Consider the following 16335-nt stretch of genomic DNA (forward strand, 5'->3'; position numbering starts at 1 on the left):
AGGTCTCTGCAAGAGCTTCCATTTCGCACAGCGTGGGAGAGAGATGGAGAGAGGGGTGGAGAGAAGAACCCGCAGAGAAAGAAGGGTGGAGACACCAGCAGAGGAGGTGAGGGATGGAAATAAACACACGTTTGGTGTAGGAGACGAAGAAGAAGAAGAAGGAGAGGAGGAGGGAAAAAAGTGATGGAGAGGTGTGAGCGATGGGGTGAGACTGCGGATCAGAGGGCAGGAAGGCAGTGACGCCGGACCGGATCGGTGCACGTGCTGGAATGTTTCAGGTCTGGTTTGCTATCAGTCTGCTGCTGCGCTGCATGTTCCCACTCTATCTCCTCTTCCTCCTCCTCCTCCTCCTCCTCCTCCTCCTCCTCCGGCTCGGCGGGAGACATCGTGTCGGTCTCTGTGACGGGGTCTCCATAGAGACGTCCATCAGTCAGTCGGTGTCGGTGTTTTTTGCGGGCAAAGCCTTATCGTGTTTGTCAGTGTGAGTGTTTATCTGTGCGTGTGTTAGTCGGGGTGTCACTCATGGGGAAGGCTGGGGCGAGGCCTGAATGGATGGGGGCCACGGGAGCGCTGCTTATCACGCATGCATGCACACGCCGCTTGTTTGTTTTGAAAAAGACAAGCCTTTCTACATAAAACTCTGGCATGCAGTCGGGGAACTGTAGATACACAGACAGTCGGATACATAACAGGAGCATTTTCACCTCTGCCCTGTTGCATCAACCTGCCTGAATATAGATCTTTGATCCTACATCACAAGTTTTCCTGTACAAATAGTTGATTTTTGCTCTTTTCTAGCTAGTATCTGTTGAACAGAGTTTCAGAAAGTTTTTAAGATCTTTTTAATACCACCTTGAATAAAATGTAAGAATGAAAACTATAAATATATGTTGGTTAGGTGCATTCACACCAGCTCTGTTTAGTCTGCTTCCATTTGCCTAGAAAGTCCGGTTTGTTTGTGGAGGTGTGAACAGGCAATCGAACTCCGGTCCGCCTAAATCGGTTTGGGTTTGCAGGAAGCAGACTACAGTGCAGGGCATTCTGGGTAAATACAACCAAAACAAATGAAAGAGTCTAACGCTAGCTGGAGAATCCGTGTATGGTTCGTTCTTTGGTTTTTTCGTTTCAAAATAAAATTGCAAAAACAAAACAAGCATGTGTTTTTTTGTTTTTAAAACAAAATTAGAAAAACGGCAATTGCAAAAAGAAAAAAGAAAATGAGCTGTCAATTTCGGTTTTCATTATTTCATTTTTGGCAGGCGGTCTGACCCGGAAGTTTTCTCTGTCCGGCTGACACAGGGACCGAATCACACACATTATGCAGGCTGCAGGGAGACGAGCTTGTTCGTTTCAGGCTATATACTGTAGTATTTTCTGCCAGCCGCAAGTCAGTTTTAAGTAAAGCTCCTGTGAGAAACAAATAACACCGGAGATCTGGTCACCGAGAAAAATGGTTAGCCTGAGTTTTTAGGTAAGTTTTTTATTTTGAAAGGCCAGAGCACCGGGGAGTGGCTTTCCACCGCAGCCACACTCGTCTCATCTCTGGACCAGCAAGATGGCTTCCATTGCACTGCGCCTCCAGCAGCACAAACAGAGGTAAGTACACTATTAATTTGTCACAAAAAGTTGTTTTAAGATGTTTTTAGGCTAGAAAGTAGCCCTTATAGCTTAATTTATGCACTTAGTAATGTGCAGTTTGAAATATACTCCGGAGTTTTCGGAGCAGCGTAGCTCCGCTAACGGGGCCAGGCGGCTCCAGGCTCAGCGGGCGGGTGGAGGTGTTTACCCCGCTAACCGAGGTCTCGGTGCAAGGCAGGGGGCCTTGCACCGAGACCTATTCTGCTGCTTCATATCTGATCGTAGCGTCTCAAAGTGTGACATGAAGAGTTTAATGTGTTTGCATATATACTGTTTGATACGTGTGTCAAAATATTCCTCTCTGCAGAGTTCGATCCTTCTGAAGATGTTAGTATCTTCTAAACATTGACATCATCCAATACCAGTTACTAATATTCCCTTCCTCTGATCTTTTTGTAGTTTGTAAATTCATATTATTTGTGTGTGTGAAATATATTCTTCCCTTTGATTGGCTTCTTATGTGCAGTGTGAACTTTTTTAAATGTATTTTTATTGTTTCATTCAGGAGGAGAGGCCTCAGCTCCAGGTTTGGATGCAGCTTCCCAGAATCTCCCGGTGATCCTCTTCCTCCTCCTGACATCGGCTTCTTCACTGTCTCCTCATCTTTTATATACATAAATTATAGGAATATTTTTTCATGATTCCCCAAACATTGACTAAATATCTGCTTGTATGTTATTGTAATAAATACATTTTTATGAAAATGTTTTGTCTGTTTATTTTGTAAGATTTGAGTTTAAAGCTCTGATTACATAAAGGTTGATACAAATTAAATATTTGTTTCTTTTAATGTTTCTTGCTTATAAATCCAGAGCTAAGAAATAATGAAAAGTATCAACTCAAAAGTTCATTATGTTTAGTCAGTTGAGTCTAATAAGTTATAATAAATAGGACAAGCTGGAGGGACGATGTCTCTCTATGGCCTGGGAACGTCTTGGGATTCCCCCGGAGGAGCTGGAAGAAGTGGCTGGGGAGGGAAGTCTGGACCTCCCGTCTGAAGCTGCTGCCCCCGTGACCCGACCCCGGATAAGAGGAAGAAAATGGGTGGATGGACATTTTCATTTCTAATTGGACAGTCATACATCACTTATTAAAATGTGAAGAGATATTGTGAAGTTTTAAACCACAGAAGAGGAGAAGGGGCCTGCAACCTTTTTCTAACACCAACTGATGTACAAGATTTTTTATTTTTTTAGATTAAAGTCTGAATTCTGAGATTAAAGACAGAATGATGACCTTTTTATCTTTCCCAAATCATCTTCCGTAGGCAAACATTCATTTAGTTAAACTTTTAATAATCTGGCAAATTATTTCAAACATTTCCTACCTGGTAGAAATCTATTTCTACCAGAAATAGATTTCTATTTCTGGTAGAAATAGAAATCTACCAGAATAGAATATAATAGAATAGAATTCTACCAGATTTCCATTTCTGGTATCTATTTCCAGGTATTTACCTGAAATAGATGGTACTATCTATCTATTAGTATATTGTATATAAAAAATGTTGTATATACAATATATTGTATATTTATTTTGGATAAATATAAAATATTTATCCAAGGTATTGTATATTTTGGATAACCTTTTTTGCATGCTTGTTCATGACATACCGGATTATAATTGGAATGCTAATGCTATTCAGAAAAACTTAAACGAAAGGGTTTGAATGACTGGCAGAATGTTCTAGTCGCGGTTTGAGCGTCTTTTGAAACCAGAGCAGATTAAAGGTTGGTAAAAAAAAAATTGGACATACTAGCCCTTTAGATATTTACTGAATGGGAAGCTGCATTTAGCAGCCATTAGCTTCATATACAAAACAAAGTCGGAGTTAAAGACTATCTGTGTGAAAGTATCATGATCAAATTAATTACATGCCGCTTTGGACGAGTGTAGAAACAAAGAGCATAATGTGTATGTGTCAGCCGGACAGAGAGAACTTCCGGGTCAGACCGATTGTCAACAATGAAATGATGAAAAGCTAAATTGACAGCTCGTTTTCTTTTTTCTTTTTGCAATTGCCGTTTTTCTAATTTCGTTTTAAAAACGAAAAAACAAAAATACACATGCTTGTTTGTTTTTCCAACTTTATTTTGTAACGAAAAAACCAAAGAACTAACCATACACGGATTCTGGAGGAATGGTTTGTTGTCTTTTACAAAAGATTTAAGAAAAATCCTACAACTGCTGGAATTTGACGCCACTCCATTTTGTTTACATTTTGTGAAGAAGGAAGTTGCGTTCAGCGTCTAAGTCTGAGACTTTCGTGTTGTTTCCTCCAGTGGTTCTTAGTGCAGCGCCCCCACAGGCAAGGAGGGGATCAGGGTTTTCAAAGGGTTTGGTTTGTTTGGCACAGTGAAAACAGGAGCTGAAAATGTAATAAATGTTGCAATTTTTGTTGCCAGTAGAACTGAGTCTATCGGGACATCAGGTGTGAAAATGTCTTACACTGCTAACCTGAACCGCCAAGCTTAGAATATTTTTTTTCCGTATGGGTTGGCAGCAGAAGTGAGTGGTGAAACAAAAGTTGTCCAGCCAACTGGTTATAAATGAAAAAAGGTAGCTAGCTAGTTAGCAACTATTTACCAGTACCTTGAACTACCTCGAGTCACAGAGGGTAATGGAGATTTTTGCCTAACAGAAAATGGTCCCTCCAGAATACGGCCATATTTTCACAGCATGCGCTGCCCAAGTACGGCGTGGTGCCCTGAGTGGTGAGCCACATCAGCCCAACATACTGAGCGACTGTTTAACTCATGACTCAAAAAATATTAAATATCAAATGTCAAGTTGTTTAAAACTATTCAACCAGTGCAATAATACTTTCTAAGATTAGTTCCTTGCATAAAACACAGGAAAAGACCAAACTGTTGTGAGATTTACAGTGTACCCTTGTTTTCAATTATTTATTTTCCATAGAAAAAATGGCAGATATGATTCAATATACTGAGCTGTGTGCGTACTGGAGGGTCTGCTGATCGGAGCTTTATCAATTAAAAACACGATACATACTCAAAAGCTACATCTAAATTAATAATCAAACAAGTTGTATTGCTTGAAATGAGTTCAAAGAGAACAAGAGTTTGAACAAATCTTTATTAACAAACAGGTCAAAATAAAAAAAGACTTGTTCTTTGAGTATTTTTTATTAAAAACGTGATTCTGTTTAGTTGAGCCCATGAGGCTAAAAATAAAATGTTTCTTAACGTTTGAAAATCAAAACATCTTCATCTTTAAAGCACTCATCTTCTCTTGGCATATTTTTGTTTTCTTGCAGGATATTGAGATACATTTCTATTCTTTGATTTTTTTTCTTATTTAAATATACAACTTTAATCCAAATTTAAAATATAGATACAGATTATCCTTATTAGCCTGTTACTGGCCTTGCTTCAGCTCCGTGTGTAAAACGACATGCTGACGACCTTGCCCTCGACCTTTAACGCCTAATAAACACTTATAATTACCCTTCTAATTAGAAAGATGCCCTTGTCCTGCACTCATCCGGAGCAGTTGTGCGTGAAAGCTCAGAGTGAGGTAGACTTATCTCAATGTTTAATTTAAAAACGGCACCTGTTAGCTCTTAAGTGCTGCTGTTACGCTGCTTTGTTGCAATGCACCGACTTCTCCGGCCCAATTAGTGGAGCGGCGAGCTGTGTCCCGGTGTGTGGATGGGCTTGGAGCCAGGCTGCAGCTGTTAGATTAGCAATCACAGGTTTTCATTCTGGTGGTTCTGCATCGCCTAAACCCAGAAAAGCTTTCAACAGCACGAAGAATGAATTCTGCCTCTGCATTTTAAAACACTTTTAGATGCGTCTGTGAATGCATGTGTAAAAAATACAGTCAAGAGTTTTCCTCGTGTTGCTTTCTGTGCATTGGAGCTATAAATACATGTGATTAATATATATTTAATTGTGATTCTGCTGCAAAGTCAGAGAATTGCAAATGCTACCAAAAAGTGTTAGAAGGAGTTTCAGCAGCACAAACAACACGTTGGATGGCCGTCCTTTGAACGGTTGTGTGGGAGGATTTATAATTGCTGTTATTGCCAAGCCCAGGATGCTTTCAGGGACTGGAAAAATTATTCTGCATGCAGTACTTTAAAAGAATAAGTAGTAGAGCGATGTTAAAAAGGGAAAGTGTGCTTGTGCTGATTTCCATAATGTGAAATCAAATCCAAACATGGTTGATTTATCTTTTTTATGCCTCTTTATTGTTTTATTATGAGGCTAATGTCAAAATATGGACCCATGGTGCGTTTATGGTCTGACATCACAATCCGAAACCATAGACCTGCATTTATAAGCAATACTTTAAGATTCACAAACTTATGTTAAGAAGTTCTCTGTTATCCTAAACAAGCAGAATGAAGAATATTTTCTGTGCATTGGAGCTATAAATACATGATTTGATACTTTTTAATTCATTATTGCTAATAATATTATTTTGTTGGGGTTTTATGTGATAGAAAACTTATGCATAGTGTTTTATCCTCTTTATTGAAAAAAATCTGAACGGTGCGGGGTGCATGTTGAGAACCTTCCTTCACTGCAGGTCTTCTGGGTTTGTCTCCCTCACCTATTTAACTAGTTAACTCATCTAAAACAGGGGCTGGCATCCTTCACAACACTGACAGCCATAGGCGTAGGAAGCAGGGGGAACGGGGGGGACATGTCCCCCCCCAATATTAGAGACAGTCACATTCGTCCCCCCCAATAATTTCACTGCAGTTGCGAAGAATTTAAAAATCTTCCACTCGCGTGCTTTTATTTTGAAGGCGCACAACAGCGCATTCAGCAGAGCGCTTCCTCCCCTCCCCCCTCTGAACGGCTCAGAGTAAAGGCAGCAGCAGACAGAGTCAGAGAAACTCTGTTTGAATGAGGTAAACGATCTGTCAGGAATGTTGCCATGAATATCGCTCGTTTATAACATCTTGTTGTCAGTTTACTTTCATATGTAGAACTAAATCTTTTTGGTTAAGCCGTTTTAATTCTGGGATAGTCACATGTTCAAAATTTTACTGCTAACTAAGTTAGCTAGTCTAGTCACAATGATTTAGACTAGCGGTTCTCAACGTGGGCGGTACCGCCCCCCAGGGGGCGTTCAGAGGACGACAGGGGACACTGGCGGAAATTTTTACAAAAGGGAGGCGCTGGGATGCCTTTGGGGAGATTTAAGCTGTAAACTTTACACCTTAAATGCACCAGTTTAGACTTTGAGTGAGCAACTTGGTAAAACTGTATTGCGTAACATTAAATCATGCTTGGCTGCAACTGTATAGATGGCAGCTCTTCTTCTATTCAGTGTTTGTAGCTTCTTGGCGCAGCTCCGCTCCTGCTACTGGTAGCTTCACCGCATCAGTTCAGCGTTACACCGGCTGATGACGTTGCTGTGATTCACTTGTCTGGTGTTTGATTTTCAAATATTTTATGTTTTATTGAGGATTTTTGTACATATGTTTTGGCAGTTCTGTGATCATGTCAAAGCAGCAACTTATATTAAAAAGTGTCTTATTGTCCGTCTGGATGCTGCCCGCTTTCATGGAAGGACAACAGAAAATCGCTCTTATAAACATGTAATTACTAAAATCACCATACCCTCACTGTGTATCCCTCTGAAAAATGAACCCATTTAAATAAAGAAATAAAGTGATACCACGATAGAGAGCGTTCATTTTATAGCATTAACACCGGTGCTGTAAGTGGTCCGGTATGAAACGGGGTGGTAGAACAACGGTACCACAGCAGTTTTCAATTTCAATAATCAGAATGGAGAAATTGTTTTCGTTGTTTTAAGTTTTAAAAGGCTTATGTCAGTCTGCCTTTTCCCCATCGATACATTTCCTGAACGCTGCGCACCATAGGGGGGGGGGGGAAGACGCGCACATTGCGCGTCTTTACATTTTACCATCAGTCATGAGCATTAATCCTGTTAATGCTAAAGCGCTAGCCTCAATTCAGATTATATCTGACTAAAATCCTCAAGCACCAATTAAATCTTGACATTATAATTGACATTATATTTACGTCTGTGTCTAATGTTTGCGTTTTATTTTGTTCCTGTTTGTTTCTTGTTTGAAATAAAAAAATTTGGGCCGGGGAAGAGAGACGGAGAACATTAGGAGAGGAAACTGAACTGCTGTGTGAAAAGTCTTCAATCACTTCAAAATAAGAGCATGAATATAAACGTCTAGCTACTTGGAAGAACTCCCAACAGTCGATAACCAAAAATGTCGAATTTTATTCAACTGAAAGTTTAGAATTCATTCAGAAAAATAAATTTAGAGGGAGGAAAGTGCTCTAAGTGTTTTAAAAGCTAGCAAAAACACTAAACGCTAAAAGAAAAATTAGCTTAATAAAACTTCTTTTTGGATCAGATACCAACTTCAATGTCATTAGTAGTTTGGAGTCATTTTCTTACACTTTTTAATACAGAGAAGGCACTTTCCTTTGACTGTATATTAATATAAAACAAGACATGTCCATGCCACCCACCTGGCTGTGGTGCCCTGGGTGGTCAGCCACATTCCCTGTTTAAAATAACAGCACTGGCCACAGAGATAATGTTTTTTTCACTAAACATTTCTTTCTAGATGATTTTTCTTCACTTAGCAATTTTCTTGTACCTCCTGCTAAAGAAAACCTCCAAACTCACAACCAATGAAGAGGATTATTGTCTCACAGTCTCTTCTTACAGACTGGCAACAATAAAACCCAGAGAATAAACACAGAATGCAGCACAGATTGACTTTATACCAGAAAGGCCAGGCGCACAATCATAGAGTCAGAGCTGACAGATCGTACCTTGACCCCTGAGAGAAATCACTCACACTCGCCTTCTTATGTTGGGGGGAAAAAAAAGAAAAACGGAGGCAGAATGGGTACCAGAAATGCTGAAGCAAGCCCTGTTGTGCAAAACAGCTGGGAGCAACGAGCGCTCAGCTCAGAAACACTGGGGAAAGCTCTCAGAGCAACCCCAAAACTGTGCCATTTACACCGCTCTGTAAATGGCTGGGAGACATTTCCATTAGAGAGCGGTTTTAATCCTCAGGAAACCAGTCCATCAGCGCTCCAAACAGCCTTAAACACGGATCAATTCTTCACAAAACCAGCTTCCACAACACCATGGCTGGATTTTGCTTGCGGCTGAGAGCTTGGGAAGATGTTAACATTAAAAAGCCTTCCATCCCACCACCTAGTTATCAATTAATGAGTTAATATAATGCCGGTTGAGCTTATTGTTTGACTAGCGATTAATTGATACGCAACCATCTTCTTAAAAACCTGAATTTCCTCTTGTATCAACTGTATTTTCATAACATAAAAGGCTGCATTTGTCATATGTTAAATTTTTAAAAAGTATTAAATTTTAACACTCAGCTGTATTGAATACTGCCTGAATAAACAGAATTATTAAACTAAAACATATTTATAAAATATAGCAAAACAGGAACCTCTTAGGTTGCTGAATATAAAAATAAAAGATGAATAGAATAAAATATGTAAACACTTAATTCCCCATGAACCGACAGAAGTGCTGTCTGTAGTTGCTCTTGTAGGAATGTTAAAACTTCACAACAGCCCTCAAAATAAACGGCGCTCATTGGCGCCATCATGTTGCAGGATTTCTCTGTTTTTCTGACATAAAATCCTCCCTTCGTACTGAATATGTAAAATTTGGATGAGTTTTGACGCTGCTTCGTCATGTAGCTCGGCTGAGTGAGCGCTGTTAACGTAAGGAGTTTGTCGAGTGTTTATATTTCTAAACAGAACCGCTTAAAGTGCGTTATTTCATCCCACACCGACCTCTGGACCGTTTCTGTTTGTTCTGAGAGACTCCCGCCATCTTTGATTTTCGTACCAACGGCTCCGCTTTGGGATGAACCGCGGCGCCCTCTGCTGGATGGCGGCCGAACTACAACAGTATAAAAAAAATATAAGCGGACGTTATTAATCAATTGGAACTAATTTTAATCCAATAAACCATCAGTTGTGTGTTTACTAGCTACATTTACTTGAATAACGTTTTTTTTGAAAAAATGTGCTTTAATGATTGTTGTAACCAAAAATTTACCAGACATGCAGTTTTTGTCAAAATTTCCTAAGTTTTTTTTTATATTGAAAGAAACTGATTTGGAAAAAATATATTTTGCCTGATTTTGTAATTTTTTGCTACTTATATGAATTACTGTCATTTTGGTCCTTTTCCATTTAAATGTATATTTGAGTCTGATGTAATTTTTAAATATTAAATGATTGATCAGTTACTTAGTACTCGAGTAGACTCTTTAATAAATCATTTTTTATTCTTGAGTAATTTCTTGGGCAGCTACGTTTTGCTTTTACTCCAGTAAACTGTGTTGCTGCAGTGCTTAATTGTTGGTTATCTACCCACCTCCACTGATCCTTAACCAAACAGGGTTCATACCAGTTTTAACAATATTATGGGTTTTTCATTATAGCTCAGTTTTATTTCATTGTGACTTATTGTTTGTCTGACTCAGTTAGTTTTAATTGGGGTTTTTTTAATTGTGTTTGCTAGTTTTCATTAGTCACTAAGCGTTAAATATTGTTTGGTTTTAGTTTTGTTTTTATCAGCTATTGTAGTAATTTTAGTTTTTTCATATTTTGGTTAATTCAAAATCGTCAAAGTATTGGTTTGTGAGCGCTTGTCTTTTCCAGCAGCCATTATAAAGCGCATAGAGTGGTGAAATCAGCTGACCGAACATGCGGGGACTCCATGTTGGGTTGCTAGGAGACGGGCTGAGCTTTGCTGGGGTTGCTAGGTAACAGGCAGTGCCTGCTGATTTGTGAAGTTACATTCCGGAAGTTTTTGATTTTCCAGACACAAAAGAATATTAAGTTATTTCCAAAAAAGAAAAATGGCTGGGTGTTGTTTTTTTAAGTGCTTGGACTGCTGAGACCCAAAAGGATGCACAAAATGCTTCGAGTAGACATTTTACAAAATATGTCTTTTTTACTCTTACTTGAGTAATTTCTTTGATGGTTACTTTTTACTTTTGCTTGAGTATAAATATTTCGAAGTAGAGCTACATTACTCTGTAAACCATTAACTGTTTGAGTCTCTTCCACCGCATAATACCAAGTGGTTTGGAGCCCCAGTTTAGGGGTGGAGGCAGCGTAATGTCCGTTAATGGGAGTGCTTCAGCGGGGTGATGAACACCGTGACTTTTAATCTGCCGCTCTCGGCCTCCTCTGAAGGATGAAGAGGAGGAGGTCCCCGCTCCGGTAAGAGCGGCTCTGAATAGATCAAGGCTCCTCTGCGCCTTCTGCATCCAAATGAGGGCGGACGGTTCGAGTGGGAGGGCGAGGTGGGAGACCGGGCAGAAGGAGGGGGCTCCAGTACATCCTATTCGACAAGGATGAGCTGTGAATGATGAACCGGGAGGCGGCAAATTATCCAGTTTTACAAAGGACTAATAAGGCTGTTCTGCTGTTTTCTAAAAATAAGCTCTTATTGTAACACTGCTGCAAGAGCTAGAATAACCGTTTCACTGTTGGAGAAAAAGAAATGGGATTATGGTCCGGTTTGATAAGCAAGTAGAGCAAAAAGTTTAGGATGATTAATAGTTAATCAAACAATTGGAACGTGAGCTCAAACTATCAACTAGTTACATTTACTGGAGTCACTATTTTTACAATACTTTTCACTTTGAACTGCTTTGTTGCTGAAAATGTGCTGCAAACAAATTTACTTTGAATACTTTTATTACAAAGTATTTTTACTCTTACTTGAGTAAAATTCCTGGATTTTCTTCCCATTGAATGAAAAACAACATTTTTAACCAAAAATCCACCAGAAGCAGACCTGAAGTTTTTTTTATTGCTTTTTTATTGAGTAAACTTTTTACCAAATACTTTTACACTCAGAGTTGGAAAGTAATTAGTTACATTTACTTGAGTTACTTTTTGAAAAAAAATCTGCCAAAAATCAGTTATTAAGTATTTACCTTTAGTTTTTATTTACTTTTTATGTTCTTTCTCATTGTTGTGTTTTATGTCTGGATATTTAATGTTTTCCAGCTGCAGTGTTATTTATTAAAGACTTGCTTTATTACGCTGTTGTCAACTTGAAAATAGTCTAAAAACAACAATAATGACAATTGTGATAATTTCAGTGATAATTTACTATTGTGACAGGTTTTCTTAAGGTCCTGTCTTCTTGGAAATAAATAAGAATTAAAATACTAAAACAAAACCTAAATAAATGTGATTAAATAAATAAATGGAATCAAATAAAACGGATAAAAAACAAAAATAAGTTAAATAAATTACATGAGAAAAAATTTAATAAAACAATACAATATGACTAATTTAGTAAGTAAGTAAATAATCAGAAATATAAAAACATTTTATAAATGAACACAAAGTGGCAAAAAAACTAATCAGATTAATTCAAATAAACAAAACAAAAAGTTAGAATCAGAACCTTTATAACTTTAATTACAGTTATAAAGGTAATTATACCTTTATTATAAAGGTAATAAAGGTTTATAACCTTTATAATAAAGGTATTATTGCCTTTATTATAAAGGTTATTATAAAGTTTATAATTATAAAAATTATAAACTTTATGTGCATAAACTTTATGCACATAAAACGTAATAAATTTATGCCTAAATGAAATAAAGTTGTATCAGGCTTAACTCTGTGACGGACACATAAAACTTTAATTCTAAAACCAAACTGATGACGAATCTAGCTGTAGATCTGTTTCTGTCCTTCGATGGAAGGTAATTTAATCAGGTCGCCGTCGGAGAGGTGAGGAGAAACGTTTCGGGTCGGACCGACTCTGCTCTCCTCACGTCCCGCGATAAGACGCCGTATCTGCCGCCAGAGTCACAGTGAGGCACGCAGGGCGTCATGGCGGCGAGGCGATTGTCTCTGCAGATGCGTTTCTCTCTTCCAGGCTCATTTCATCTGGAAACCGGAGAAATTCTTCACCTCCGCCCCTTTCACTCGCTTTACATCCTTCCTGCCTCGTAATGATATCAGCCATCAGGCGAGCATCGATTCAGAACGCCGGAGACAAAAAGACGCGTTCCTACAAACCTGTAATTGTGGGTGAAATTACAGCGTGCGATATTAGGAAAAGAAATCAATGTTGAGAACAGTGGAGGTGTTGCACCTGTAACACATCACTGGCTTTAAGAGTCATCGACTCACCTGTGCTCACACCTCAGATGATTGTTTCAGTGGCCTCTGCTCGCCTGCTGCAGGGAGCCAGACATGGAAAACGGCTGTTTGCACGGCGTTAGTCAGCCGGCGTACAGTCAGTGCTCGTGTTCGTGGGCTCCAACGTGACGTCAGCGACTCATTCATCAGCAAGGCCGGCGCTCCTTTCTCTGGCGGAGAGGAGGCGGAGGAGGAGAGCGGGGCTTCCTCCACTCCTCCGTCCACGAGCGTCACGGATCGCTGCACCTACATCTGCTCTGCTACTTTTACTTTAATCATTTATTTTGAAGTATTTCTACTCTTACTGTCTGGATTTTCTACCCACTGAATGAAAATCAAACATGTTTTAACCAAAGATTCACCAGACTCAGCTGCTGTTTTGGTTAAAGTTTAATCAGTTTTTTTTTTTTTTTATTTGCTTTAATTTATCATGCGGTAAACTAGACCAGATAATACTGTTTTTGCAGTGCGTTCTGTATCCCAGAACTAGAAGGAAACATAGAGAAGCAGCTTTCAGCTTCTATGCACCACAAATCTGGAACAAACTTCTAGAAAACAACAAAACTGCTGAAACACTGAGTTCCTTTAAACCAATCTCTTTCTTAAAAGTCGCTGGTCAGTTTGTCTTAATTAAAGTTTACTGAGATGTTTGCAGTAGAAACTAGAACAAAAATACTTGGTACGATTTTGTGTTTTTGCAGTGTAATAGTTTTTATTGAGTTTTCTTGTGGATGAAAGGCCAAAACTCATAAAATAAATTTGTTTCCCAGCTATCCGGATGCGTGTGGACTAAGGTCCTGTCTGGACTCCTAACCCACTAAACTTTATTTCCCAGGAACTCGGTAGCGATCCGAAGTGACTCGACCAGAACGAAGAGGAAACAGGATCTGAAACGGTGAACCGCGGGCCGCAAGCTGCTGGCGTCGCCTCCAGGTTGGCGGCAGTCAGGTTTTGTTTTCATTCGCAGTGAAGGGAGGAAGACGAGCGGTGACTCCGGCGCTCTTCATCGCCCCTCCGTAACTCACCGCCTGCTGCAGCCAATTAGACTCCAAGCGTCGCACGAGGCGCCGCAAATTCTCCGAGTCGTTTTTATGACCGTTTGCTGCTCGGACTGCTGCTGCCGATATCGATGGCGTTTGGATAAAATTTCCCTGCGAACGTTATTTTGCTCTGTCAGGCTGCAGCAGGTCCGGTGGTGAAAGTCCACCAGGTAGCAGAACGGCTAATTGCTCTCTGGGGAATCTGGTCATTGGATTTAGTTCAGACTGGAAGAATCAGATGCTGTCGCCAATCCGCACTCATGATATTCATCTTCTTCGACGTCAACCGCGGCAATCTGAAATCTAATCAGATGTGAATTGATTAGATTGATGGAATAAACCGACCAAATCAGCAGCTAACGTGACACAAACTCTCCCCGATGTAGGAGAGGATTCAGAGTTGGTTTGAACCATAAAACATGGAAAATAAACCAATTATTCTGTGTATTGATTGTTTTAATGATCTCACTGGACATAACGTAACGTCTGAGCCCGTCAGTTTTACTGGACGATAAATTGTCTCAGATGTTATCGCGATAAACGATAATATCGGTTTGAGACCATTTTCAAGTAACATAATGGTGTAATAATACAAGAACACATTCTCAAGGATAAATAAACTTTAAATGATAATAAATGTTTAACACTGGAACTGTAAGATATTTTAAATATAAATAAACTAATAACATGAATTAAACTAAATTAAATGAGACTAAAACACCAGACTGAAAACTTTCATCATCCAGGTTTTGGTAGAAAAAGAGAACAAAGATAATTCATGGAAATTATTGAGCTTGTTTTAATTTATCGCGATATTAATTGATTTATTGCAACAGGCGTAGTAATTAATGTCTGTTACTGGTTTCATTTAGAAATCTCTTTAAAAACGGGTTTAAAACGGAACCAACGTGATGAGCAAAAACACAACAGAATGAGTTGAAAAGAGAAAGAAAAAAATTATACAAAAAAATAAGAGTAGTAACAATTAAATGCCAACAAATAAAAATAAATCCAGAATACGTGACGCCTGTTTGTGTTTTTTTGTTTTCACTTTGAACTACCGTGTTGCTGAAATGTGATTTACGGATAAACTTGATTGATTATTTATCGTGATAAATTTTTTATCGTAAGAATTTTGATTTATTATCACAATAAATTCCAATTAATTATGTTTAAAAACTTCCAAAACTGTCCGGATTGTTTTATTTTTTTTTAAGTCGACGGCTCGAGTCGCCTTTTTTTTTTTTAGCAGTCGCCAGACAGGAAAGTGAGAGAGGGCAAAGGTCAAACCCTCCACTGTTCTTTCAATAAAAGTATCAATAAATATTTGGCAATAAATCAATTAATCGCACGTTAAATTGAAACGAGCTCAATAATTTCCATTTGCAAACCGGATGATAAAAATCTTCAGTTTGGTGTTTTGGTCTCAACTAAAAACAGTTTCTGAAGGATAATTTTTGTTTAGAGACTTGATAATTCATTTTTTATGTTTACTTCTTTTGGACATTTAAAATGTCTTCCAGTTCCAGTGTTAAAGTTTATTTATCTTTGAGAATGCGTTTTTGCGTTATGTCATTAATTATGTGAAACAAAACAATATTATTGTTTATCGTCCAGTAAAATTAATTGTCCTGACAGTGAATAAATATCAATAAGTTACAGATTAGTGACACAAATGACACGTCTTCATGTGACTGGAGTCCCAAAGAATCTTGTTTTAATGGAATATTTTCCATAGTTCTGTTTGTTGAAGCTGTTACCTAAAAACCAGAACAAATGGTTCGTATCGTCACTTTAATCGTTCTGATAATAGATCCTCAGCACACCAACCTTGGGTCCACGTCGCTCAGCCTGATACTGAGCTGAAGATGCTTCCTGATGCTGCTTCATGAGTCGAGGTGTCTGAAGGCAGATTTTCCTCCCGAAGCTGCAGAAGCGCGGCCGACTGGAGGGAAGCCGCATCAGAAAAGGTCGTGGCTCTCTTCCCACTGCACACATCGGACATGACGAGCTTTCCTCGTCCTTTTTCTCGAGGCTGCGTGAGCTGCCATCTTGGTGTGTGCCAGCTCGTTATTGATGGGCCTCCATGCTGATGTGCAGACAGGAAACTGGAGAGCAGGACTTTGTTCCCGTCTGCTGGACTCGCTGCGTGTCTCTGTTTCCTCTCGTTTCGCTTCGGAAATGTTTAAGCTCATGTCATACTGGAGCGTCTTACTGTAAAAAACCATCCAAGTGTGGATACAAGCATGAAAGTGTGTTTTTTTTTTTTTTTTTCAGGATGACGGCCATGTTTCAAGATGGCCGCCATATTGAACAAACTTCTATATCAGTGGTTCTTAACCTGGTTGGATCGAACCCCAGGGGTTCGGTGAGTCGGTCTCAGGGGTTCGGTGGAGCCTCTGCCGCGGAGGTAAAGACACACCTGTGTAAAGTCGTGATGACGCCCCGCTTTGCTGTCACTT

At 39.1% G+C, this 16335-nt stretch overlaps 1 protein-coding gene and 1 long non-coding RNA gene across 5 annotated transcripts in view; one reads left to right on the forward strand and one right to left on the reverse strand.

The window, feature by feature from the left end:
* The window catches only part of lrrc4ba (leucine rich repeat containing 4Ba), a 53480-nt gene that overhangs the window by 19063 nt on the left and 18082 nt on the right, over positions 1 to 16335 (forward strand). The window contains exon 1 of one of the 4 annotated variants that reach the window (XM_008416407.2): positions 41 to 106. The exons of 2 other annotated variants lie outside the window; for them this stretch is intronic. The gene's annotated coding sequence lies outside the window, so the exon portion shown is untranslated. One more of the 4 variants, XM_008416405.2, reaches the window with a different exon arrangement.
* Positions 15731 to 16335, reverse strand: part of LOC103468973 (uncharacterized) — a 43844-nt gene continuing 43239 nt past the window's right edge. Inside the window, exon 8 of the long non-coding RNA XR_001776867.1 lies at positions 15731 to 16087. This is a non-coding gene — a long non-coding RNA (uncharacterized LOC103468973). The remainder of the gene's footprint in view (positions 16088 to 16335) is intronic.

This window comes from Poecilia reticulata, linkage group LG8, assembly GCF_000633615.1.
Source record: "Poecilia reticulata strain Guanapo linkage group LG8, Guppy_female_1.0+MT, whole genome shotgun sequence".
Lineage (NCBI taxonomy): Eukaryota > Metazoa > Chordata > Actinopteri > Cyprinodontiformes > Poeciliidae > Poecilia > Poecilia reticulata.